General features: G+C 36.3%; 1 protein-coding gene across 14 annotated transcripts in view; it reads right to left on the bottom strand.

Annotated features, from left to right (window-relative positions):
- Nucleotides 1-26,937, bottom strand: part of LOC131690386 (Ig-like and fibronectin type-III domain-containing protein 1) — a 555,083-nt gene that overhangs the window by 193,990 nt on the left and 334,156 nt on the right. For 4 of the 14 annotated variants that reach the window (XM_058976110.1, XM_058976106.1, XM_058976112.1 and 1 more), the window contains one exon: nucleotides 8,353-8,380. The exons of the other annotated variants lie outside the window; for them this stretch is intronic. The gene's annotated coding sequence lies outside the window, so the exon portion shown is untranslated. The remainder of the gene's footprint in view (nucleotides 1-8,352; nucleotides 8,381-26,937) is intronic. 14 annotated transcript variants of the gene reach the window in all.

Consider the following 26,937-nt stretch of genomic DNA (forward strand, 5'->3'; position numbering starts at 1 on the left):
GCAAATGATTATGTGACGTTTATTTTGATCCCTTTCTTGGTGTTGCGATGTTTTTGTTCCCTTTTCAAGTATAGTCTTTTTCATTAAGAAAAGGGCCCATAAACAAATTTTTCCGTTTTGTTGTTTGGTGTTTATGAGCCGTTAATTTTTGAGGGGAAGTGAAAGGGAACATAAGCAAAACAAGTTATTTTGCTTATGTGCCTTTTCGATAATCCATTATTTCCCCAACAGCCAGGTTTCAGAATCGGCTTATTTAAGGTATGTATAAAGCTTTGTTAGTGTCCATTTGAAGTAAGTATTAACCGGAATTGTTTACGTTTTGTTTATCGGCCCATTTGAAATGTTCTCGTCGATTTGCAGTTTTTCAGCAAACGGAAGATCACTGTCAGGATATCATGAACCGGATCATCAATTTAACGATTTCCAGGTAGCTCTGCCCTTGTATGCAAAAGTGACGTAAACACCATCGATTATATTTCTTAGGAAATCAATTTTTATTTTGCATGGTGCGGGTAAAAGTATGCTTTCGTTACTTCGTTTTTCGCATTTCAGCCGGTTACTTTTTATTTATATTTGAAGTGCTTGCAGTGAAAGATGCGGATTTTCGTAGCAAACTTTTAAACACGAAAAAGTGAAATTCGACCAAAGTGGCGTTTACGTCACTTTTGCATACAAGGGCAGAGAGAGCTGTTATCATATCAATAAAAAAGAAGAGATAACTTGGATATTTATCGTGTTATATACTTGTATAGGAGAGTTACATAGAGAAGATCGAGGATAGCCAGTATATCTCGGACTAGAACGAAGCTAAAGCGATTCATTTAACGGAAATCTGGCACTAGAACACTAGGCTCACGACCAGACAACATATTCAATGTCGTGATAACCGTCACTACAAGCGCAAAGACCACTCTCCACGATTACAATACACCGGAGATGCGCATTCAGCTTATAATGATTGGACATGACCCGAGATATCACCCGAATGAAGTCAGTACGTTTGGGATTCCTAAAGGTCCATTGTTTCACGAATTGCTCCAATTTTCGAGTGTCCTCTGACAAGAAATACTGGAATATTTTTTGAAGTTATACGATTTTTTAGAATTATCACCTTCTAAGTGTCCGCTATTATCATTCCAATCTAAGTGTCAACCTTCTCATTATTCGTAACGGAGTAATGCGGAAGAACCTACACTAAGGTTATCTGGTATGATTTGGTTGTTACGTATGTTGGTTATTAAATGTTTCAAAGAAGTGTATCATCTTCTGCAACCAGAGACCAAACCCGTAACTTCGCTTGATGAATTAGTCATTGAAGGATACACTCGCCATTTAGTAGAAAACTTCTTCAAAAATGTTCTCACTGTTGAAAGTTTTCAATATCTCGCCGGGCTCATATATTTCATCTGTCCAGTGCTAGGTCGAATCTCAAGCTGAAATATAGGGACACTTGGGGTTTTTTATGTTCCATGTGGAAATTTCTTCTAGTTTCAAAGATTGCCGTGGCCAGGAGTGACTTACTTCGGTTTTTATTCAGCACATCCTCGAGTTATTATATTTGAAGTCCCATCCAGCGACACCCTCAGGTTCTTACGTGCAGTCTCCCAAAGTAGGAAGACTTTCTATGATTCTCTCCGCTTTTTCCATACCGCGCCTTATTTCTACAACGAGCAGCTGTATGCTCCAATTGTTTGAATGGACGGCAGCACATGCTTTGCGGCACACAAAGGTGAACAGGTAGACGAACCCAGTTCAAAAGAACAAAGTTTGAAAGAGCAAATCCGGCGAAAGGTTCGAAATGAGGCTAATGAAAAATAAATTCTTTTATTATACCTCTCTGTTTTTGCTGAATGCAATTGCTTGCCATCCAGAATTTTAACTGACTGAAGCCAAGGGTCCTTGAAGGAGCCAACCCCATACGCCAGTAGATTTTCTCAATTAAGGCTCCTACCGGAGACGACACCATCAATCTCTATTCACGGGCGGGCATGTAGACAAGATACTTTTTCATACACGGCCGCCTGATGTTTAGATAGATCACGTGATATATCAATGATGTTAAGAGGCTTATATTTGACTCGGAAGTAGAGCATCCAAGGGCCGGCTGTACTAGATGGATATAATTTGTATGGAAAAGGAGACTTATGGGTATTAATTTTGCCATCAGGGACATATTCAAATCGACCTTTATTAGTGAATGTCGGTCGTCGGAAATTCCATTAGCCACCAATATAAAGGGGGCCAATTTTATTGGAACAAACGTATTGTGAATGATTTTATGTGTTTTAATACAAGCATGGATATTGCGAAAATGCGACAAATTTGTAATAGGGGAGACCGAGGCTAGTTTGCAGTGTTTTCAGTTTTCATTTTTTATCGCTTTGATGTGCGTAGATCTTGCAAAATAGAATCCATGGCATGAAAGGGCAGACTGTTGGCAACACCTCTGAATTTTATTAGAATGTTTGATGCATTGTGTACATTTTTAGAGACAAAAATGTGTGACGCGGAAAAGCCGCCAACTTACCCTGGCCCCGGGGTAAAATTAAAAATATTTTTGAAAATTTTTGAAAACCAGAGTTTAAGCGGAGTGTAACTTCGAATTACGCATTTAGGACAATAAGGTTTTGAACCATGATACAGTTCACATGAACAACCAACAACACCTACTGGTCGAAAATAAGCTCAACACCCTAGTGAAATATCGTGCCAACGAAGTATAAATAAACGTTTCCCAACATGCGGGCCGGAATGATGATTTAGGATGTACCTACCATGCCAGTGTCGCTTCTGTGCTTCCTGGAGGATGGCTGTTTGGCTTGGTTCAGTTTGCTTCAGATTGGACGGAGACAGGAAGTGGCCTTGTTGTTTCACGGGAAAATGTTGCTCGTTCAAATCAATATTCCTAGGTGGTAGCAGGCACATTCTTAGGGTATTTTCGCTTTTTGCTTTTGCTTTGGTTTGACAGAAACGACTCGCGTTACGCGGTGTTAATATTGATGGTGTTGAAAAGACGTGCTTGTATATGAAGTGCAGTGAAGGAATTTTCAAAACAAGCAATTAATAAAATCAAATATGCAGGGCATCTATCTCGCATACACAAGTGAATATCTTATTGCGAATTGAATTTTTAGTCAGTCTTTGTTGATTTAAAATCTATGTTACCTTTACTCGTTAAAGCTTCAGCAATGTGCTGCGAGGATACCTATTCCAACGCATGTGGTCCACACTGTTCTTTCGGGGCACAAAGGGTAGATAGTGGATAAAGCTTCACTGCTACGGGCTTCTGGGAAATCTTTCTTATTCTTACCAATTTGTTAGGATCTTTGTGTTCAGCTTCCATGGGGATGAATTTACACATCATAACGTACTTTCTCGGTAGAAGAACAGAGCAGGGAAAAGATTTCGCAGGTTTTCCGTTTAAATATGCGTGAAATTAATTTCATTTCTTTTTCTTCTAATAAATGCTGTTCTGCAATGGAGTTTAAGTTTGCGTTACATCATCCCGATGGCGGTGTGGAACTTGACATTATATTACGGAGGATTTCATCGCCGATGTTTAACAAACAGGGAAATTGCGCTACCCTAAATCACATGACGAATGGCTAAGTCAGTGGCGTAGCCAGAAATTTGGTTTGGAGGGGGTTTTGATGAAAATCGCAATTTTTTTGAAAAAATGCTAAAATTTAATATGAGTTTGATAAATTATTGAAAACTCAAAAACATAAGTAGTCTAACAGATGTCATTCCAGTCTACAAACAAGAAGGATCAACATGGAACAGTTTTCAAACCTCTATAGATTATTTTCTTGTATAATATGTCAATGAAGTCAAAAATTGCGATCTTTTAAAGTCCCACAAATGATCTAAAAAATTTTCAGCGTTCAAGATCACCTAATATAATAATCCTTGACTTTGAAGGTTTGACAACTTCGGGAAGTTATCAACATAAAACAGCGCCTGCGTTGATATAGAAATTTTAGTGATTAACTCTCATAGAGGTAATTATGGTGAATACATTTTTCAAAAATATTAAGAGACATGGTGCCTTCAGCAAAGTTTTTGATAATGTCATTTCAAACAATTTTGTTGAAAATATGAAGGCTACATGAATTCAACATATAGGGATTTAAATGGACTGGGCCTGCTATATTTCTTCTTAGTGAAGAAAAATTTAGGTGAAAACTATTTTTCTCTGCGCTACGGATATAATTGTTTGAAACAATCATTGCGAGTTGAGAACACAAAACCTATAACAAAATTATGGATGGATGGAACTGAAACTTGCGTTTCGACTTCATCTCATCAGAATCCGACACTAACTTGGTGGGCGGACTAAGCTTGCGCCGAATTGATGCTAGCTCCTGAAAATGGAATCACTCTTTGTGTTTTTGAGTCCTTTTAATATCTGGGAATTATTTGTTTTATATCCAGTTCCTTTATTTTTTTTGTAAGCTTCAAAGGCACCTTGAACGCAATGTGAATTTATTATTTAATTACCGCAGAAGAGATTTATTAAATACAGTAATTTCAGAATAGCTTGTTGTAAAGGTTTTCTACTACTATATTTCGATACTCTGAATATGTGGGATATTTATGTCTTTGACAAAGTTGTTTGAAATAGCACTTTCGAAAACTTTGCTGGAGACATTAAGTCTCGACCCAAATTTGGTTGAAGAGTAATTCTTGTCTATAATTACTTCTAGGAGAATTAACCGTCAAAATTATTCTATCAGCAGATGAACAGTTTTACGTTTTGAAATTCTTCAATGTTATTCGAAATTTGGCAGTTTCGAATGAATGTGATCGTGACCGTTAAAAATTTATCGAGCATTAATTTTACTTTTCTTTATTAGTCAACCTCACAACTTGCAGTACTAGTACGTAGCACACAAAATTTTAGTACGCCATTCATTGCATCCTGCTAAGAGACTATTCATATAGTTGATAATACAACAAAAATCCAATGCTCATAAAACCGATCCTGACCTGCTAGAGACAAAATTACATCAGCTTTCAACTAGTTTTTGAAATGTTATTCTTGTTGTTAACCATATTGAATTGTTGTCTAAACTCTACACAATCTAAAAAAATACATTTTCAGCAAATGTTGAAATGTATGTAAGTTTTCGGTAAACAAGCTTATGTTTTATATGCAATCAACCTATTCAAATTTAGATTCCCATTCGAAAAATTGTCTCTAATCCATATTTTGAAGCATCTTTCCAAAAATGAGCTCATAATAATTCAGACAGTTATTTTATTTTACATTGAAGTAATTTGACAACTAAGGGATTTTGGCTAAGAAATAAGTTACGAGGTCTCCTTCCCATAATTTTCCAAAAGTTCTCATGACGCTTTAAACACAGTTCTCAATGTAGTGATCAGAGAATATTTTTCCAAAAATATTTTGTGGAATATTAAATTAAATTCGTCAGCATTAATTTTTTTTTCAATCCAATTAATTTTGGTTTGGGGGGGGGTTTAACCCCCAACCCCCCCCCCCCGGGCTACGCCACTGGGCTAAGTAGTCTTATCACGGTAGCACCATATCAGGGCAATGAAATTTCGTTTCAAGATGCTTTCCACGGATAAATAAAGCGGAATATTTTCCTTCTTCCACAATTGTGGTCTAATGAGTTCATCAGGGGCGGACATACTAGTTGGTCTTGTACGCACTCCCCTGGCACATAGGGTTAGCGATTTTTCTAAAAAAATTTGTGTAATTCGAAAAAGAGGCGAATGACCATAAGGTTAAAACCTCTATAATCGATATAAAAATGAGTTATTCACTTCATTTATTGTTTGCTTACAGCCTTGCAAGGTACTTCCAGTCTGACTTTGGAAGCTACATAGACAAAAAATAACTATCTACAAATAACGCTGGGCACCAACCCTTGCCACATTCCTATGTGCCAGTTCTGTAGCTAGACGGCACATTGCGTAACGTCATGCACCGAAACCACTTAGAAATATCAACTTAAACTTTGCTAAAACATCTAATTACGGGAATGCCATCGTCAAAGGTACATATTGTAAGCCAACTAAGTTAACACTAGATGGAAAAATTCCCTTATTTTGTACTGTGCACTCCGTAGAATGTATTGTTCTTGTAACATTATACTTTCCGCTGCTCTCTACCACCCACAATTAGCTGTATATTTTAGCGTACGTGAACGGTTTAATTGATTTAGAAAGGTGTACTAATTTTTGATCAACATATATGTATAATTAACCGAGGGCTTAGATATGCACTAGACTCCTCCTGCTGCCGAAAACGAGTACTGAATTCACCATTCAATAGGCGACGACAACAGCAAAAATGAAAGGCGATGGCTGTTGGCATCGTGGAATGAATTGGACAAATTCCAACTCGTGTGCGAGTAAGGGAACAATTGTGGGGCGACCCAACGCCTGAAAACGGGAAGATAGTGTGAAAATTTCAGAATGGATCTCGAAGTACTTTACGAGATATTTCAATTATAGCAGGCCAGTTACAGAACGTTTAGCGTGGAATTGACACGGTTTTAATAATATAATTGAAATTTATCGCAATATCTAAAAATTTTTACGCAATCTTATTAACACAACAATTTATTTGAATTTATTTATTTAAAGAAAAAATAAGAAAAATAAGCAAATCGAATTGGTTCAGCTTTTTAAAAAATCAATTTGTTTATAATAATGCACAGAATACATAAGTTATACAACAAGAAAAATTGTTGATATTTTCGGTAGGCTCGTGCGAAAGTGCAACTTAGTTTATTTAATATTTTTTCTATGCATTGAATACTTTCTGAGTTATCAGTGATTGATAAATGTTCAATTTTATAAATTTCAAAAATTCAAAGTTTACTCGAAAAAATATAATAGGCCAAAACAAAAAATACGTGTCAAATACATTTGACTAAAGAATGCAAGAAATTTTTTTGGAACGAATTAAAAATTAGGTTGTAAATCTGATGTTTAATGACCCGAGCAGACTTCCCATGGACACCGACATGTTTGCACCTAATTGCAAAATTACGTGCACGCGTTCAACCTCAAACATGCTTTGTCTCGATGTACAGGTTCGCCTCGAACATCGAACCGAAGCGAACGATGGGCAAACTCTAGTTCATACATCCATGTACGTACACCGGGTGCGTACCCGAGAACGATTCGCACAAGGCAAAAAGCGTCAACGCTAGTGATGATGAGAGTGAAAAAGAGAAACCTGGTGCCACGAACCTATGTGCACGTACACCGTGTACGTACATGGGGTTCGATTGCGCAGGCGAACATGGGCATGTGTTTTGGTACGAAACAGCGTATTTTAATTTGTACACGATGTGTGGGTTTAATATGAGCACAGAACCAGGGCGAACATTGTGTACGCTGTTCACTTGGGATGATTGACCCGAACGTTGCAGCAGAAAATGATACGTTCTTTTATCATTTATTCAATTTATTTTTCGAACAAAAATAACAAAAGAAAGTTTTCGTTTTTCTACATATTATATCATATGCGAATTTTTTGGATTGATGTTTGACAACAACGATTTTTCTCAATTAAAAAGATCGATCTGATAAATACGATTTTATTTCAATGTGCTCACCCGTATTAAATGAATGAGTTTGAATGATTATTTGATTTGATGAAATAGGTGTATATATTATTATATTTGCGAACATTATTCGTATATGTTTCGATAACGAGCAAGTAATTCAGATAAGAACAAAATAAATGTGAACAATTCTTATATTTCAAGAAAGTTGGTATTATGAAACCTATTCGTAGCAGATTTACGAATATATTTTGTTCGTTGTATACTTTTACTTGACAGTTTGCGCTTGAACAGCCGGTCAAAATCTAGAACTGCAATCAAACAAGCTCGAACGCCTCGTCGAATGCGATACGTAATACAGCAATTTAGTTGAAATGACTTCAAAAAGTTTCAAATCGAAACACTCGAATCGAGATGCGGAATGCCACCCGGGTGCTGTAATAGGGTGTACAAGAGCAAAATATGCCTTTATTGAAAGTGGCTAGATGAGGAAAACAAGTTTTTTTTAGAAGTGGATACTCCAAAAATGAAATCCAAATGTTTGGATGATGTCTACTGTCTTATAATTGGATCCTTATTGCTTGTGGCACTAAAAACTGGATTCTAACCGCACTGCGCACTTACTATTCTACTATAAAATTATTCTCATAGACTGGTTTGTTAAACGTTGTCTATGAAAGAACCATCTTCATCACTTGAAATACATGTGTTTTGACAGCTCGCAGTTTAATCACTCGCACTTTGAAAGTGCGGAGTCCAGGTTGGCAGGAGGTGCGAAATACAAGAATTAAAAATGTCGACTTACTTTTTTAAGAGACCCGAATGTGTTTTACCTGCAAAGAAAAAATAAATAAATGATTGTTATCAAGGAAACATTCTGTGTTAAGGGGGGTGGGGGTTACGGTTTCAGCCTGAAAAAAGCTCTTCTTTTGCTAATTTTTTAGAACTTTGCGTGACGAAGCTTTTTGTAGAACGTCTCTGGAAAAACATGATGTGTGATGAACTGCTTAACCGATTTCTTTCAAACTTTGCATACACATTCTACGTTAAAATACCAAACCCCTACGTTGAGTTTTTGACATAAATATTTAATTAAGGGTTTTTTTACTCATTTTATATAAATATTACTATTTTTCACGAAAAACACTGTCCTAAATGAAAAACTATCGAAAACTCAACTCAACTATTTTTAACGTAGAATGTGTCATGTTTTTTCCAGACGCATTCTACAAAAAGATTCGCCACCGAGTCGTTTGCCGATATTTTTGTATAGAAAAATTACAGCATGTTGTTGGAATGATACACTATAATGTACATAAGTTTTGATAAATTTGCTTCACGCAAAATTCTAATAAATTCTCAAAAAAAAGTGTTTTTTTTTCACGCTGAAACCTTTAAACAACTCTCCCCCTCTTAATATTTTTCTTTTTTGCTTTTATCGGCATTAAATTAGCTAGATATTACTTAGCAGGGGAAGTTATGAAATTTTTAGAGCCTTAGTACTCAATTGAGAGCAAGGATGTAAAATACACTGATCGGTAAACTAGAAGTGGCATGGTCATAGGCTTAAAATCTTGCGGTCTGATCTTTTATCTTCTGCTGGCAGGAGTCGAGCTTAGGCAGTACTACAGTAGGATTCCGTTTTCGGCAACATTTTTTGTTCAGTTGCCAAACCCGGAACCGTGCCTAAAATGGAACCTTATTTTCAATTTACGACTTCAAAAATGTTTCAAGAACTTTTAATCATATTTGAAATGGAATGAGATGAAAGAAAAAATAAGCAAATTCAATTTTATTCATGTTTTTATCAAATTCAGCCTTCGTACAGATCTGATCTAGATCAGTTCTATCTTTTGACAGAGGTGTTCTATCAAAAAACTTTCTTCGGAAAAGTTGTTTGTTTGATATTTTAAACACATGTAGGGGAGCCCGGGGCTAGTTGGCGGTTGAGGTAAGTTGGCGGAATCCCCTTTTCTCCGTTGCCATTAAACATATAGCGCTGCCTGTCGTTGTGTAGCTCAAGTCATGTGAAACACATTATCCAATGTGTTTTTGTTGCAAAACATTTTGTTTTGTAGAAGTTGTGGGCGATATTGTGTTTTCGAGCATACCTTGTAATTTTTTTTAAATTTTAAATACTTTGTGTTATTTAAGGTAATTTTCCCTAATGATTATATTGTTCGATAGTGCATGAAAGGAGCATTCAGTATCCATATAGATATGCCATCTATCCACAAACAAAAGTTATGTTTGACTCATTTTTTATAAAATATGCGGTTGGGGTAAGTTGGCGGTGACGCGTGCTAGGCAAGTTGATGGTACTATTTACAGTGCAAAAATAGTCATCAAATATTTTCATTTCTGGAATTCAATCCAAAGTAAGAGAATCATTTGGTATTGTCTCAGGTCAATGCAGGGAACATTTATTTCGACCAATTACCTGAATAATTTCGAAAATTTGCATGTGAATATGGAGTATGCGTCGAAGTGAAAATGGCGGGGTATTGAGGCTGGGGTTAGTTGGCGTTTTTTCCGCGTCATATATTTTTGTCTCTAGAAATGGAGACAATGTATCAAACATTTCAATAAAATTCAGAGATGTTGCCAACAGTCTACCCTTGCATAAAAAGTGTTCAAAAACATCGCCAACTAGCCCCGGTCTCCCCTACTGAAGACATTTATACTTTATAACTTATGTAGATGGCGCTACATTACATTTGAAAAACAATACTCGAGAAAATGAATTTTAACAATTTTTTCTAAAAATATATCTAGAAATAAATATTTTATTCCTAAATCATCAAAAATATACAATAATAAAAAAGCTTCAAAGAGTGATAAATGTTATCATGACATTCGCTCCTGGGATTGTTATCTTTTTTTTGGTGGATATTAATTTTGTTTAAAAAATAAATCTTTTAAAAAATAAATAAATTTTGTTCTCCATAACTGACCAATCGTCGACCTTCCAGATGGAATTGGTAGATTAAAAATCAAACTGCAATGTTTGAAGATAGTTAGGTTTGAAGAAAACTATTTTTGTTGTAAAATTCACTTGCAACTGTACAAACAAAAGGGTTTGAAACATCAGTACTACGGTGAAAATGTGCTCCAATAAAAGTTACAAAAATCTTTAGAACAATGCATTTGCGAGAAATTAACATATCAAAAGATAATATAAGCAACCGTATTTTTCAAGAGCCACCCTACCTCAAATCTTTAAAAAAAATCATAACAAATTAACCAGTATAGATGGCCTTGTTTATTCAGCAAACTTGCTTCAATTTATTTTCGTTATTGTATTGTAGGGTATTGCGCAGGTAAACTTCACACAGCTAAACAGTCGATACTTTAAACAACCAAATCACAAGCACCACCCTAATTCCATTGAAAAAATCGTGAAGAAAACTAACAAACTTGCCAAAGACATCATAAAGCTAAAACTAACTATTTGGGGGCCATTAGTTTAGTATTCCTAAATACGGCTTTGGGACGCACTATGGTTAGTTTTCGATATGTACTGAAAATTTAGTGCCATGTTTTGTATTGAAGTCGTAATAATCCAAAGAGAAAGAGACTCACAATGTAACTAAGGTTCAATTGAAAATTTACTCGAGAACTAGTCCTATTGTTCAGAGTAGTGCATTCCTCTGTACTTGACTCTTAAGGTCCAGAGTCTGTGCACCTTAAGAGTCAAGTACAGAGGAATGCACTCTATCTGGTATTGCTATAAAATTGATTCTGACAGTAGTTACACTATTACCAGTTTTATTATACATAAATAATACATCACTATACTTATTCTAATCATAAAATACAACACGTATAGTGTAAAATATAGGTAACCCTTAAATGCATAACGATGTTTTAAAACAACATTGCGGAAAAAATCTCAAAATTATCACAGTAATGTATTGAAACTATGAGACAATTTTCACAAAATTTAAAAATATGATTTGCGCTTTTGAGGGTTAATATGACACCCATGTTTGGAAATAAAGTCAAATGTGATACCAATTGATACAAAAAATATCAATTTCACATTTTAAGAAGACTTATTATGTACAACAAAAATGTTGCCAAAAACGGAACTCATTTGTTGTCAAAATCGGAGTGTGCCAAAAAAAGAGTATGCCAAAATCAGAATCTGTACTGTACTACGAATCACTCAAGTCTGCCAACATGTCACACGGCAAAGATAGACTTGTTCATCTTTACCATGAGAAACGACCACTTGAGTACTATGGCGCTAAAATTTTCATAACTTTCCCTACTTAGTAATCTCTAGCTAATTGAATGTCGTTAAAAAGTTAAAAAAGAAAGTGTGACTACATAAGTCGAAATAAAAAAAATGAATTAATATTTTTCTCGATATATACTTTGGGAGATTTAGATCCATGTTTGGGTTTATAAAGTTTTCCGAAAATTTAGTCTCGCCCTTTTAGCGCAAAATAATCGACGAGCATTTGTTTTTGTTTGCAATATTATAAATATTTTCCAGGTTATGAATGTTTACAAAACTTGTAGTTCATAATTCAAACATTTTAAATAATTGATAATGTGTAAAGTGTTTGATGTATGGAAATGAATTTTAAATTTAATAATTGTTACACTATCGTATGAGCTAACCGGAAAAAAATGGACTATTATTTTTGTTTCTATACTTATTTATTCAGAAATTGATATAAACAAATAAAATAGAGATGATTAAATTCAATTTACCACCATTAGGTGCAATGATTTGCGAGATAATCCCTAAGAACACCTGCTGGTGTTTTCTACTATTTAATTTCATTCGGATACAAAATATTTTCTACGCTTCCATGCTCTCTCGACATTCTCTTTGCAGACTAATTCATTGATATGGTGAATTTGTTGGACACTCCATGCTGAGAATTAATCTTATAAAGTGCATCCGAATTCAGAGTTGATAAGGCCTAGTTATGGGGCTGTTGTGAGTCTATTTCCTGTATATGGTAAGATTCAAAGTAAACCAAGATGGGATGCAAGGTGATCCGATTGAATTGTGTATATATAATTGTGATTAAAATGTTGTAGCAGTTCACGGGTCGGGCGCTGTAGCGTCAAAGATTTGCCTTTTCCATTCTAATGTCATTTGCTACATGGGTTATTTTAGATAAAAGATCATCTTGGACTTGGCATCAAATATGTTTGCAATATTCGTCTAATGGGGCCACTAAACCTCGAATTGTTCATACTAAACTAAATTTCTTTTTCATTTGCAAGATGTGTAGATGAATGGTAGAAACAAATAGGTAAAAAGATAACAATCATGAAATCGAATGAAATATTCGTTATAAAGCACAAATAATTATATAAAACATTTTAGTATTGATCAACGACCAGCCAACCGTTTTACGATGCACGAATCCATTACCCCACTTTATGGGCGCACCGTACGTAAGTGACAGTTCTAATAAGCACCCAAACAAAGCACTACTGTATGTAGCTTGAACTATCGATATCGCAACGAGAAGCAATTCTAATCGAGCATAGTTCATTGCTGTAGAAGTCCGTCTTCAAACCGACAAGCAGGTGAATGGGGCTGAGCTTCTGTTCCTTCGCAATCGAATTCATGGCTATGAGTAGGGTGCCTATTCTTGCCACAATGTTTCATTAATTGCACGACCTACAATCGAAGAAGTGCGCCCGCAATGGTATAAATATATTTTCTTTATTCAATAAAATTATTGCTCTAACAGAACAAGACATAAGAAAATTGTCACATCAATCGATCCGTTGCATTAAACGGATGTTCCGACATTTTTAAAAACGGCGACAATATGAATATCACCAAAATAGGCTCATCGCCATCCATATTTTTATTCAATCAGTTTTCAACGGGGAAGCAAAAATGTCAATTCTACCAGTAGCTGCTCTTAGTATCTGGTATTCTTGAAAGTAGATTGAAGAAATCAAATTGTTGCTATTTGCCCTCCACAACCATAACATTCACCCGGCAGATACTTCGTCAGACCACGCGTTGCGCTGCATCAAATTGCATCAGGACAGGATCGACTCAGCACAGGTCGGAAGAGGCGGAATTTCAACAATGAGGTATGAGGAGGAGCGGGAAACAAGATTAAACCACCAAGCAATTATCCGGTTACTGGACTGTGATGCCTATAGATGAATTACTGGTTTGGCATATTGCGTATCGTAGAGCTGAACTGAGGCCATTATCATCCGCCCCGTGCAGGTTGAACTTTGCATTCTCTTCTCTAGAGAGACGAAGCGGGTGGCTTTAGAATGCATCCAGCATCGGACCTAATATTTATTACCTGAATCTAGATGAGCAAATGATGTAAGCCAAATGAAGTAAGATTGAATTTGTTGCGGAATAGCTGATTTGAATTCTTTGTGCACTGGTGCAGTCTATTGCATACTTTACATTGTAGTGGCATTTTCTGTGCGAAGTTTGTCGGAACGTATCAGTAGGTTCAATTTGTTTCCTACTAGAAATATGCATATAATTACGATAACACATTGTGACTTAATCATGTTAAGCACTCCCTGGAAAATCGAGAATTTCATTTTCGTCGGGAAAAACCTGGATTAGAGGTGACATCCCTTGTAGAAATTCTGGTTTTATAGCACACTACAAGTGCATTCTAAGTTTTAAGAAGACCTTCAAGAATGCCATAAAACCTCAATTGTTACTAGGGATGTTAAATGTCATCTTTATAAAAATTTGATTAAATATGCATAGGAAATACTGGTTTGGTACTTAACTGCAAGTGCATTATTTATTGTTTTTTTGTTTTAGTTTTTGAGAGTGGTCCAACAAGAGCTGTCGAGCTTGATTCTCGGAAGCGTTCCCTGTCAGAATCACTCATTACAATTGCAGACGAAAAGAGAAATGTTACTACTAAATCTGTGCCAATAGTGATTCTGATTGCAATATTAATCACTTAATCACAGGAGTGTTTTATATGTGCGAAATTGCGGGCGTTGGCGGGCGATTGATCACAATTGCATGTTCGAACTTGTGATTAATTTTGTATGGTCGCGTAGTGCTCGATCGTTTGTATGTAATCCGGTCTGATCGCGTAGACGCGTGTATAAATCCGTTTCTATAACCGTGTAGCCGCTTGCATATTTGCATGCGCTTTTGAATTTTTGCCCGCACTGTAATTTAAAGTGCATGTTTCAGATTAAGAAGCAAGTGAATATCACTGGAGTATCCGGTCAAGGCATCCTGGGACTTTTGTTTGTTTTCTTTTGCAACGAAGACTGTGGACATGAACCTAGGCTGCTAGGACCAGAGGTAAGGTACCAATAGGCAGCACTAAGCGACAGGAAGTTATTTGAAGTGCCGCAAGTAGACCTACTTATCTACTGCAGAAGCAGCATGACGAAGAAGGACAGATGGTGGCACCGAAGAGTGTCACATCGTCAAACAACTGAGACTGAGTTTACAACAGTACATACGAGCTACAGGGTTAGTGTTCATCACAACAGAGACGGTAGATAACAGGTACATTTTTCATACTTTAGCGCAATATTTTTTTTAGCTTGCATGATTCATCAACTGGAGTTTGAAGCTGGGGCTCGATTTCTCTACGGTGAAAATATAGTTGAACAATTTTTCAAGGAAGTGTGATCCACCTCAGCTTCAGCTTTAGTTGGTTGGTGGAACGTACCGTTGTTTGATTTTAAAAGCACATGGAAAGGTCACATTAGGTATTTGATAACGAAGCTCCAACAAAGGATGAATGATAAGATTGTTTCAAACAACACTACTTTCAGTAATTCAGTAATAGAATACTGGGGTTCAATGGCCTCACTGGCATCGGTATTTACAACAATAATGTTTTAATTTCTTTATATTTGTAGAACTCGCTTCTGATTACATAGTCGAACTAGTTGCAATTCACTATAGTTTACAAATAATTAATACATTACCCCCGAACCATTATTTCATCTTCACGGATAGTTTTAGAGCACAGTTGAAGGTTGATAATCACTTCTTCTGGGCAGATACGTGAATATCTAAGTAACCTGACAAGAAAATGTTGTCAATTTATCTTTGTGTGGGTCCTCTCCCAATGCTCTTATTTGGACAATGAGAAAGTTGATAATGTAGCCATGATTTTGGTGCACTAGATAGTGAAATATAGTAAAGATCCATTGTTTTCAATGAATTTTTAGCGCTGCTCGTCAGAGGACGCTTGCTAGTTGGCAACTATCTTGGGACATTAAAGATCTGGGACGGTGACTGTACTCAATTATCCCTCAAGTATCAACGAAGGCATGGTTCAAAGGATTGGATGTAAGTCGTGAATAATGCCATGAATTCTGGAACAATCACATTTTTATGTTAAAAAACAGGACCATGAACAAAAATCATGTATTTTATAATTATGTTCAATTTCTCTTCAGTAACTCCAGCATAACACTTTTATTAGTGAAAATATTTGTTTTTGTTTTGTGAACTTCAGTCACGGTGTTATTACCAAATCGATTTTCTGTACGTGACCTAGCTCACAACTTTATGAACATGATTCATAAAACCAACGGTTGACTCATGATGTTATTCATAGATTTATTAACATTAGTTAATAAAATTTAAACATTCTGGATATTTTATCGCGAGCTATTTCATGAAAGCTATTTCATCAATTTTATTCATGAATCCATTCAATCTTCGTAATTCACGATTCTTAATGTATAAATCACGATCCAATTTCCGTGCTCGTGAAATTGTTCACAAAGCCACGAAACTTAATTCATGTATTCGTGAGCTGATTCATGGTTCCTAGTATAATAGTCACGACTGACCATTTGTGCCCGTGAAATAGTTCAAAAACCCTAAAATATTTATGTATTGATGAAGTGGTTCAGGAATACTAGTAAAATAGTCAAGATTTGCCATTTGTGCTCATGAAATAGTTGACAAATTCGTCAAATATTTTTCATATATTCGTGAACTGGTTCATGATTCCTAATATATTAATAACGAGAATATCTGTGCTCGTGAAATAATTCACAAAAGCAGAAAAATATTCATATATTCGTGAACTGGTTCATGATACCTAGTATCAAAGTCACGACTTACTTTTCATACTCGTGAAATAGTTCACAAAATCATGAACTACTATTCATGTATTCGTAAACTGGTCATGATTGCTTGTGCAATAGTCACGTGTGACCATTCGTGCTCGTCAAATAGTTCACAAAATCATGAAATATTATTCATGGATTAGTGAACTGGTTCATGACTCCTACTATATAATTTAATATTTATTTTTTTTTCATGCTTGTAATATTTAGAAGATATCCTAATCACTTTCAATTTCATGTAACATGAAACATGAACATGAAATTACGTGAACTATTTCACAAAATTTTGAGCTTTATTCGTAGAATCATTTTGGTTCCATGCACTTTATCATGAAATGTCCAGCTACTAGCGATCAGTAATAGGTACGAGTAGTGGTAGTATAGTAAATGTATTAGGACCTCGAACATTTATTATTAAATAAGGTTCTGTGTGACGTCTGGACAGAAAAACAAAACTGCTCTGAGCACCACAAATTGTGTTCGTGATATTATTCACAGAATATGATACTGTGAATCAGTATCATTTTTATGATCCAGTTGATATTGTCAGGTTACTCCGAGTAAAAAAAACGAAGATCGTGATAAGGCAACGAGAAATTACGAATGATAAAACTTCTGAAATCAGAAACATGTGTCATATTTCTTCACGATAACGTAAACCAAAATTATGAAAATCGTGATTAAGATCCTGAAATCATGAACGTAAATCATACAACTCGGAACAAAAATTTCAAAAATCGTAACTAAAATCCTGAAATCATGAACATAAATAAACACAAATTACTTCATGTGATTAAAATATCACACAAAAGTGATGAGAAGTTAAGAAAATCATGGCAAAGTTCCTAAAACCATGAATCACATTACTCGTGATAAAAATATCAAAAATCGTGACTAAGATCCTGAAATCAGGAACATGAATCACTCTACTCATGACTACAATATTACGATAATTACGAAAATCGCTACTAAGATCCTGAAATCATGAACATAAATCTTACATGTCTGACCGAAAAATCCTATAGCAAACTCATGGATAAATTAGCACGGTAACGTGATGGGAAACCACAAAAATTTCGAATAAGCTCCTGAAATCATGAACATCATTTGACTGTCGGCTGTGTATTCCCAAATTAAAAACAAGAATCACAACAAAAACTAAACAGATCCAGGGATCAATAACCAGTAACCCAACCAAACATCCCAATGTAATGCCATGTATATATTCGGAGCGAACTAGCTTTTAGGAAACACAAATGGTTTCATGAATACGAGTTTTTTTTTATCCATATTTTGGGGAACTTGATCACGGTTTTCGTAAATCGTTCAGTTCACGAAATTGTGATCTCTTTTTCATTAATTTATGAACGGATTTCTTTCCGTGTAGGCAGAACCGTCACCACGAACCCGTCTGCATGACAGCAAGGACAGACAAAAAAGATAAGACAACGTGTTGGAGTGTTCCAAATCTTGTTACATTTATGATTACATAAAGGCTAATTATTTAATATATATATATATATATATATATATATATATATATATATATATATATATATATATATATATATATATATATATATATATATATATATATATATATATATATATATATATATATATATATATATATATATATATATATATATATATATACGGAATCTATTAGTGGTATCTTTACATAAAATCACCTATTGCAAATATTAAAATCTATATAGGCATTTCGATTAATCAGATTATTGAGAGAGATAGAGGTTAGGTGAACCGTAGGTGAGATAAAGTATGGCCTACATATATCGCTAAGATCTGATATGATTTCACTTTGGACAGCATCATGAATTTGCTTATTACCTATTATAGCATGAAGTAAAAGGAATAAGTTGGATAGAAGTGAAAAGGTGAAAGGAATAAGGGAAACTAAGTGTAATTGTGAATATAACCTAACATAAATGAAACTGAATTTGTACAAACTTTAGGAAGCTTTTAATCCGTCGGCGCCAAATGAAAGGAGTTAAAATCACGGAAAATCCCTGTTCCTTCGACATAAATTCAGAAGGATACCAAGGCGTTGACCATGTTGTTTGGTCGTGAATTGAATATCATGAAGCACTTTTCCAAGCTAGTATATTCTTTACAAGTCCGAGGAAGATCAATCCATGTTCCTGTTCGAGGCATGCAAGTGAGGCACGAATTACGTTACACTTTGAGGGAGGGGAGAAGGGAGTATGACAAAATGTGAGTTGTTGTGATATATATGGGAGGGGGAGTAAGTGAGAACGTTGAGTAACATGTTTTCACGGTAATAAGAAAAAAATACTCTAATAGCAAGACGTTTCATGCTGAAACGGTCCCAACAAAAAATTTCCCAAACGGCAATACCAACACATTCAAATCTTCTCTGCGTCGCATTCATGTTTCATCAATTCTTATTCAATAAATATTAACGCGTCGGATTGTTTGGAAGTGTGTAGAACTTCGCCTGTCATTGTATTGCGCATCAAGCGAAGTGAAAACAATGGGGATTGAAATTTCTTTTCTATCACGGACGTTAACAGCAAGGTAACGACTGCACAAAACATGAACAGTACTTCCCGTCATGTACGGGAAGCAAGACCTATAGTTTGGATCCACGTATCCGAACCGAGGGTCCGGATCCAGACACTTGTCTGGATCTAAGCACCAACTCTGGGCCTGGTTCAAGTCCGGACTTGGAAAGGGGAAAAGGGGATGTGCTAGATCCGGGTACTAGTCCGGATCCGGTTACTGGTCCGGATCCTGGAGCAGGGTTACCATATTCACAGATTTTTCTGCAATGTCAGATTTTTTTTTCATAATTTTTGATCACAGATTCTTTTTCACAGATGACAGATTTTTGGCATTTTGATGAAAATTTCGCAGATTTTCCCAGATTTTTGGAAATATTGTGATTTTTCACAGATTTTTTGGAAATTTATCACAGATTTCAACATATTTTTTTTTCTTTTTTGGTCATCACAGATGGTAAAAAGATTTTTTGACTGAAACACAGATTTCAATGTGGCATCCCTGTCCTGGAGGTCCGGATTTTTGCAACTGGTCCGGATCGGGAACTGTGCCGGATCTGATAACTAGGCCGGATCCGGAAACTGTCAAAAAAAATTATTTCGCTGTCCAACCTACTCAGTAAAAAATCGGTAATTCCGGCTGGTTTCTGCAAATATTGGGGCAGATTCCAGTCTGAATTTGTTGGATAACCGCCAGGATTCCGGTTGGTTTGACTCGGTACGAATACTATCATAGCAATCGACCGAATTATCCTACATGCGAATAGAGCCGAAGTTGACACATACTGAAAAAGTGTTTGATTGTGTGATGCACATACATGAACAGCAACCGAAATTCGTCATTCCACCGTTTACTACCTTAGCGGGAATATGAGTTTAATACCGCAATGCGCAATTGTGTGGTCTGTTACGGAAAAGACAATAGAATCTTACCCAAAAGTAATAGAAAGATACCCGTCAGCTTTTGGGTGTACTAGGTGGGGGGGAGAGTAAAACAATTTTACAACAATTTGTTACACAGGGGAGAGTAAGTCTATTGTGGACAATTCTAACGAAACCGAGTTTACGAATAGTCCCTAATCTATCATTTTTTCAAATCAGTGCCTATCAGAATTTAATTATTTTTATCTTGTCATGATTTTATCCTAGGCTGATCATAAACTAGTAATATTTTCCAAGAAAAGAAGTGTTACATTAAATTCAGTGGATAACAGTAAAGAATGTAAACAAATATATACCAAAATATAAGAGCATTATGAAATAAAAAAGCTAGGAAAAGTTAAGATTAAAAAGGTGGTAATTATTATAGTATTAATCCTACACAAATTTCTATTTTAAGTTTTAGGGTTTCAGCGTGAAAAAAAAATCACTTTTTGCGATTTTTTGTAGAACATTGCGTGGAGCGAATTGATCAAAATTATAATGTATCATTTCAATAACATTCTGTAATTTGTCCATGAAAAATTTTCGACAAGCGACTCGGTGACGAAGCTTTTTGTAGAATGTCTCTGGAAAAAATATGATTTGCGGTGTTACCTGCCATTCAAAAATTATATAAATGATTTCTTTCAAACTTTGCATACACATTCGATGTTTAAAATACCCAACCCCAACATGTTCTTCTGCTTTGCGTTGCGTAAGCACGGTATACTTCGTAGATTGCAGACTGATGACTCATTTTCAGCCAGACTTCTTGAGGAGCATTGTTTGGGAATAACAATTGATCCAGTCCAAGCGAGAGTTTCGCCTGAGAGCCACCATTGCGGGCCACGACCATCTTTACCGTAACTTGGGATGAGAAAGCAAGTGTTCATGTGGTACTTACTTAACGGGAGGCCCCGACTCAATGACACTCCCATAAGTACCACGGATTGGGTAGTTGGGGGGCCCAACCCCAACACCCGAACATGTTCCTCTGGTTCACAAATGCGTTGACTGATAAACGTTAAATTTCGTGTGTTACATCAGAGCTAAAGGTTACCTATGAAAATGATATATACGCTTTTCATAGTATTAGCATAGCTGAGAGGAGTAACTAATTTCATATCCTGGCCAAAATAGAAAAAATATTGTTTTTGTTTATTTGTCCATATTTTCAGCTTAAATTGTTCTTTGGAACATACTCTAACGTTTTTCTTAAAAAGAAAAGCGTTTTCGTTTGATAATTTTTGTATGCAATTATTTGAAATCAGTGATTTTTTTACACATTTTATTAGCTTGAAAGCCATTATCCCTAAATTTTGCAGATTGCTCAAAAACTAATTACCCAAAGGTAATATAAATCAAAATCGTGCTTTTCATAGCAATCTCCAGCAACTACAATCAATTGGGCTCAATTTTAGCTTTTCTTCGTCATTTTTGGGTTGGTTTTATAAAAGTGTTCACTTTTATCAATTTGCCACATATTCATTAGTAAAAAAAGTACCTTGTCGGGCAATGTCGGGTAAAGCTGTTAAAAGGAGAAGATTATTTGGAGCGTCCTCTCACTGTTCCATGAAGAAGACGTTCCCAATTAATCCCATTCGGTTTTTTACAGCTGTTCGAAAATGTCGTGCTCAAATTTAAGAGAATGCAATTAAAAAATCAGTATTGGGGCTATTTAAAAGAACTTATATAAAAAGAATAATTTGAGACGGCGCCGGTGGTTGAGTGGTATGCGGGACCACCACTCATTCCAGTTGGCCTGGGTTCAATTCCAGCCAAGGTCATTCTGAGGTGGAAAAATCTGTGGTGATGTCTTCCTTCGGAAGGGAAGTAAAGCGGTTGGTCCCTGATCCATGAGTTGATGGATCGATATCTAGTCCAGCAGTGAAGTCACCTCTCTGGCGTCGGTGAAGAAGAAGTAGTGTTCAACTTTTATACTTACTAACAAATATACTCCTGCCGTGACACTCGTGGAGTTCGCAGTAGTGCGGCCTCTAGCAAAAGCAAGTATCGGACTAACCATTCCTTCACTTTCCTCCCGCGATCTACGTTAGGGCCTGGCCGGCGCTGGCATTGATCAATAAACAATTTGGGATTACCAGGAGTTGCACATTGAAAGATGTTTCGCTGCTCCCAGGCATAGTTATCTACTGATTCTCTGTGTAACTTCAGCTAGTCCAGATCTATAACGGAGTAACGGCCAGGGGTGGTTGCACAAGCTCAAGCTTATATGACAAGAATGATTTGATTGAGTCCCCCATATTATTTTTTGTTAGATTGCGTCCATTAACCAAATTGAGCTCGTATGACCCCGATATCCTTATAAAAGAGTGTGAAATATAACTTCCACTAACCTTGCTATATGAAACGTAACGTACACAAGTTGCCTTGGAAACGTAAGCGAAGCATCAACCAAATTATGCAATCTTCTCATTCCAGTTCCTTGTCTCCGGATTGCAAGTGTTGACGTGAATAATCCCGATTGAACACGATAATCACTTGGATAGATTTCTATTACCGAATTTACAAAAACTTGAATATTTTTTTTCTACTATACGAAAACCAGAAAAGCAAAATAAACATATGAACTTGAAACAAAATGTTTTAATTTATGAAAACAGTTGAAATAGATTAAATCTCAATGCGATGTTTCCTCAAACTGATAGATTACTCTAAAAACACGTTTACATTGAAAAATAATAATACTTGTGGAATTCGTTTATTTTCGGCTTTCATCACACTGCAAGGAGGTTTAATATTATCATATTTTTGTCAATAATTGTCTAAAACCACGAAAAACCATTTTTCATCACTAGGTTACTATGTTTTAATTGCCGCAAGGTTCTACTGTATCGATTTTGTTGGCTATTTTCGGCAAATTTGAGACTAAGAGAAACGAAAGCAATGAAATTGAAAGACGGATAGGTATTCTAGAGCGAATCAGTTATAAACTTAGAACGGAAAACTAGAACTAGGCAGGCTCATATGGGCATGATCGAAAGGAAATGTGAAGAATTCTTTGCCTTATGCAGAGTAGGAGTTGGGCGTTGCACCCAAGTCTACCGCATGGTCTATGGTAGAACATAACTCATCATCATGTTTTACCGCCGACGCCGGCGGTAAAATTCAATTTTTCATCACTTGTTATCATATAAAAAAATTTAAAAACATGTGCAATAATTTTGGCAATGGATTTGATATACTTACGCCACTGTGCAGCGGTCCGATTTGGCCCAACTTCGTCACGAATTTTCAAAAAAAGAGATGATATAAGATCTCGACGATTCATAAATTTATAGGATATTTGGCATCAAATTAAAATTAAGAGCTGCCTTTCCAAACCCGTCTCTGGTGTCGGTGACAGACACTCAGTTTGAACGGAGACCGACGTAAAATAAATATAAATTAAAAAAAGTCCCATGAAGCCATTCTTTAAACACACTCTTCTTTTCGATATTACACTGAATCTCGACGATTCATGACATTCTTAGGCATTTGACATTAAAAGTACGAATTATATTTGCGTAGAATCAAACAGGAACATTAATGATGACAGACAAACGAATTTCGTTCAAGTGCCATGTAACTGAGAAAATAACGATAAACTAGAGTAGGCAAATTATTAGGGAATAAGGTATGAACAAATTCAATTTAAATATCTTGATTCTAGCGATGATGAAGTCGTACTGCACTGCACATTGTTACGTAACAAACACCGCAAATAATCACAATAAAGAATAATTTAAACTAAACAACCAACTGGCCTCCTGAAGCTATGGTGCTTGAGCAGCGTAATAGTTCCGATCTTGAAGCACAATGGAGATATGATTATAGTATTATACGATGCAAGAAGTGTAGAAATTTATGACAACAGCTCCGACTCGTGGCAGCTTGTGACTCACGTTCCGCTAACCGCGAAATGCCAGTTCCCAACTCGCATCCCGATATACTGGTAACCCATCGCATGCGGCATCGTGTCACATTCTCATCTTATTTCATCGTAGCAAATATAGTTTGCATATTTGGTGGGAAAACTAAGGGCATACGTGTCATGCATTCCAGGTGGACCAGTCTGTTCAGTGAAGCTGGTATTATTTTTAGAACCGCGACCATAGAACGATTAATTATGCAATATAGTCAGTCGCTACGATGGCATCGGTTGTGTGGTGGGGTTATTTGCCTGCTGGATTCATTATATAATAACAATAAATCGATACTATTAGCGGGGGTGTTGTGTGATGGCCAGGAGAAGGCATTACAACTGACAAGTTTTGAAAATGAAGCACATAGGTGGAATTGCATGCATGGATTGTGGGAACGAGAACCTTGTTGTTTGTCATCGAAGTCGCCTAAGAGGTTCGATGTCCAATCGAAGAGTAGGTTGACCTCAAACATCGTAGCACCATAGATTTTTAGAAATTATTTTCAACATAGTTAACGCGACTGCGGGCTGCATTCCATCTGCATTTATTTAGAACCGGAATATAATAACAAACGTTGTTTTCCAACACATTATCAATAGTGCTTGTTTAAGACCTGATCAAATTTATCAAGTTTATTGAAGTGACCCCAATCCATAAGACAAACAGAGCATTCAGGTACACATACGATCGAGCCTCCATCTACCCATGTACTACGACAGCGGTTTCTAACCTTGAAAAACTACATACGGAACGTTCAAAGTAAATTACTTTCAACTCTGTATTCAATCACGCGCACAGCTTGGAACCTAGTTCCGTAGCATACAAATCAACATGTCGATTCTCCAAGAATTAACCGCCCGCCACTGCAGTATAAAGTAAACCATCAACCCCAAACACCTGCTCGGTACTGAAGTTAACGCAAACCTTTGTGGGAAATACCTATCGCCTATCGCGCGTTGGTGGCCCACTTTTCAACCTGCCACGTACACAATGTCAGGAAGTGGATATTTTTCACTATCGACCCACCACCGGTCCGGTCAGAAGAGCGCTGACCATCGTGAAGGGCACTCGTGTTCGATCATTTTTCAGCAGGTCTTCCCCGTCAGCAAAAGTCGTATTCTCTGCAAACAATGGCATTTTTACCACCCCAAAACGGCACCCCGCATCGCAAAAGCTGCCAATTTCCTCACTCTGCTGAACCGAAACCAGAAATTGTTGCTGACAAGCAGTCGGAAGTAGGCAGTCAACGCGTTGTTTTGGCACTTATCGTTCGGCTGGTTGTGTGTGAATGCCAAAACGGAGTCTCCGGCTAACAACAATAATAGCCAACGATCCGTGGCGGAAGCAGAGGGATTGTGTGGGGCCGGGTTTGGATTTGAGGATGGGAGTAAATTTATTGGGCGCATAGATTTCAGCCGGCTTTTAGCTTCACGACCACCATCCATGGTCGCGTCGCGTCCGTCGGTAGGTGGCAGACGAAATAAAATATATATATATATATATATATATATATATATATATATATATATATATATATATATATATATATATATATATATATATATATATATATATATATATATATATATATATATATATATATATAGCTTTCCAGGCTGTCGGTGGGGAGTACACCGTAGTCTCAATCCGTATTGCGGAGTAGGACCTCTGCAGTAATCACAGGGTGTAAATCTACTGGCTGGAAAAAGCTCACCCCGTAATGATTAAGCGATACCTGCTGATTAATCTGGCGCGGTATTGTTTTACGTCATTTGGAAGAATTTCGAATTACCGAGAAAGTGGGAAATTCTAAACTGCTTGCAGTAATAATACAGGGTGAACACGAAAAAAATGTAACACTGTCAATGAGTTATTAAGTCTTTTGTTCGGAGAAAATTCGGTTTTATTGGGTAGTCTTAGATAAGTATTTAGCAAATGAACTAATGAAACAATTTGCGCATGAAGGAACAACAGCTACCTTAGAAAAGTTGGAATTCAACGTTTCGTGTTCGAGACAGCACTAGGGACAAGCTTTAGGTATGCACATATGTTGCGTGAAGTGTTTGGATTTAATGGCGCCAATTTGGTGTTAGCTGGTATATATAATCTAACTGGTAGCAAGTTTGTGTCAGTGTTGGAGGGGGACTCTAATAATAGCATGAAAATGGCCACTTTTTGACCATTTTTAGCTGATTATTACAATCTAAGTTTGCGTAAATTTTTTTTAAATGAGTAAACCTCAATGTAATAAACAACAAATACAACTATTTCTTGATATATTCTATCGAAATAAAATTTGGTAAATTCAATGAAACTGTGAAAGGGGAAGTATTTTCGAGCGATTGATGCCAGTGATCCCGGTTTGACCATAGCCTGAAATTCGGTTTGGTGGAGGTTTGATGAAAATAGATATTTTTAAAAATAATGCAATTTGATGTAACTTTGATATAATAATATACAAACAAGAAGAATCAATATAGAACAGTTTTCAAACTTGCATTATAACTTTCCGTTATAATATGTTTCAAAAGTGAGGGTTATGAAGTGGAATAAATATTCGAAAACTTACTTCTTACAAAAAAATGTATAACGGGTGTTCAATAGAAAATGAGAATGATTTCAATAACTTTCTGTAAGTAAAGAGAGAGCGTAATTTTTTTCTCTCTCCAAGAGAATATCTCTCTTGACTCACTTGAAATGGATGGCATGTTTCATTTCGCTCGTTTGCTGTCAGTTCAATCGAAGATGGCGTCGAAACCGCAAGCACTCCGCGAGCGTGTTGTATGAAACGCATAGTCATCGTGGAAAAAATACGGTAAACCGCTTTCGAGTCGAAAACGTGCCCGTGAGTACAGTTTACCGGATCCTGGCATCCCTGAGCGTGAAGTGGAACGCCGGCAGCGGCCGTCCGGCGAA

Source organism: Topomyia yanbarensis, chromosome 3, assembly GCF_030247195.1.
Source record: "Topomyia yanbarensis strain Yona2022 chromosome 3, ASM3024719v1, whole genome shotgun sequence".
Classification (NCBI taxonomy): Eukaryota; Metazoa; Arthropoda; class Insecta; order Diptera; family Culicidae; genus Topomyia; species Topomyia yanbarensis.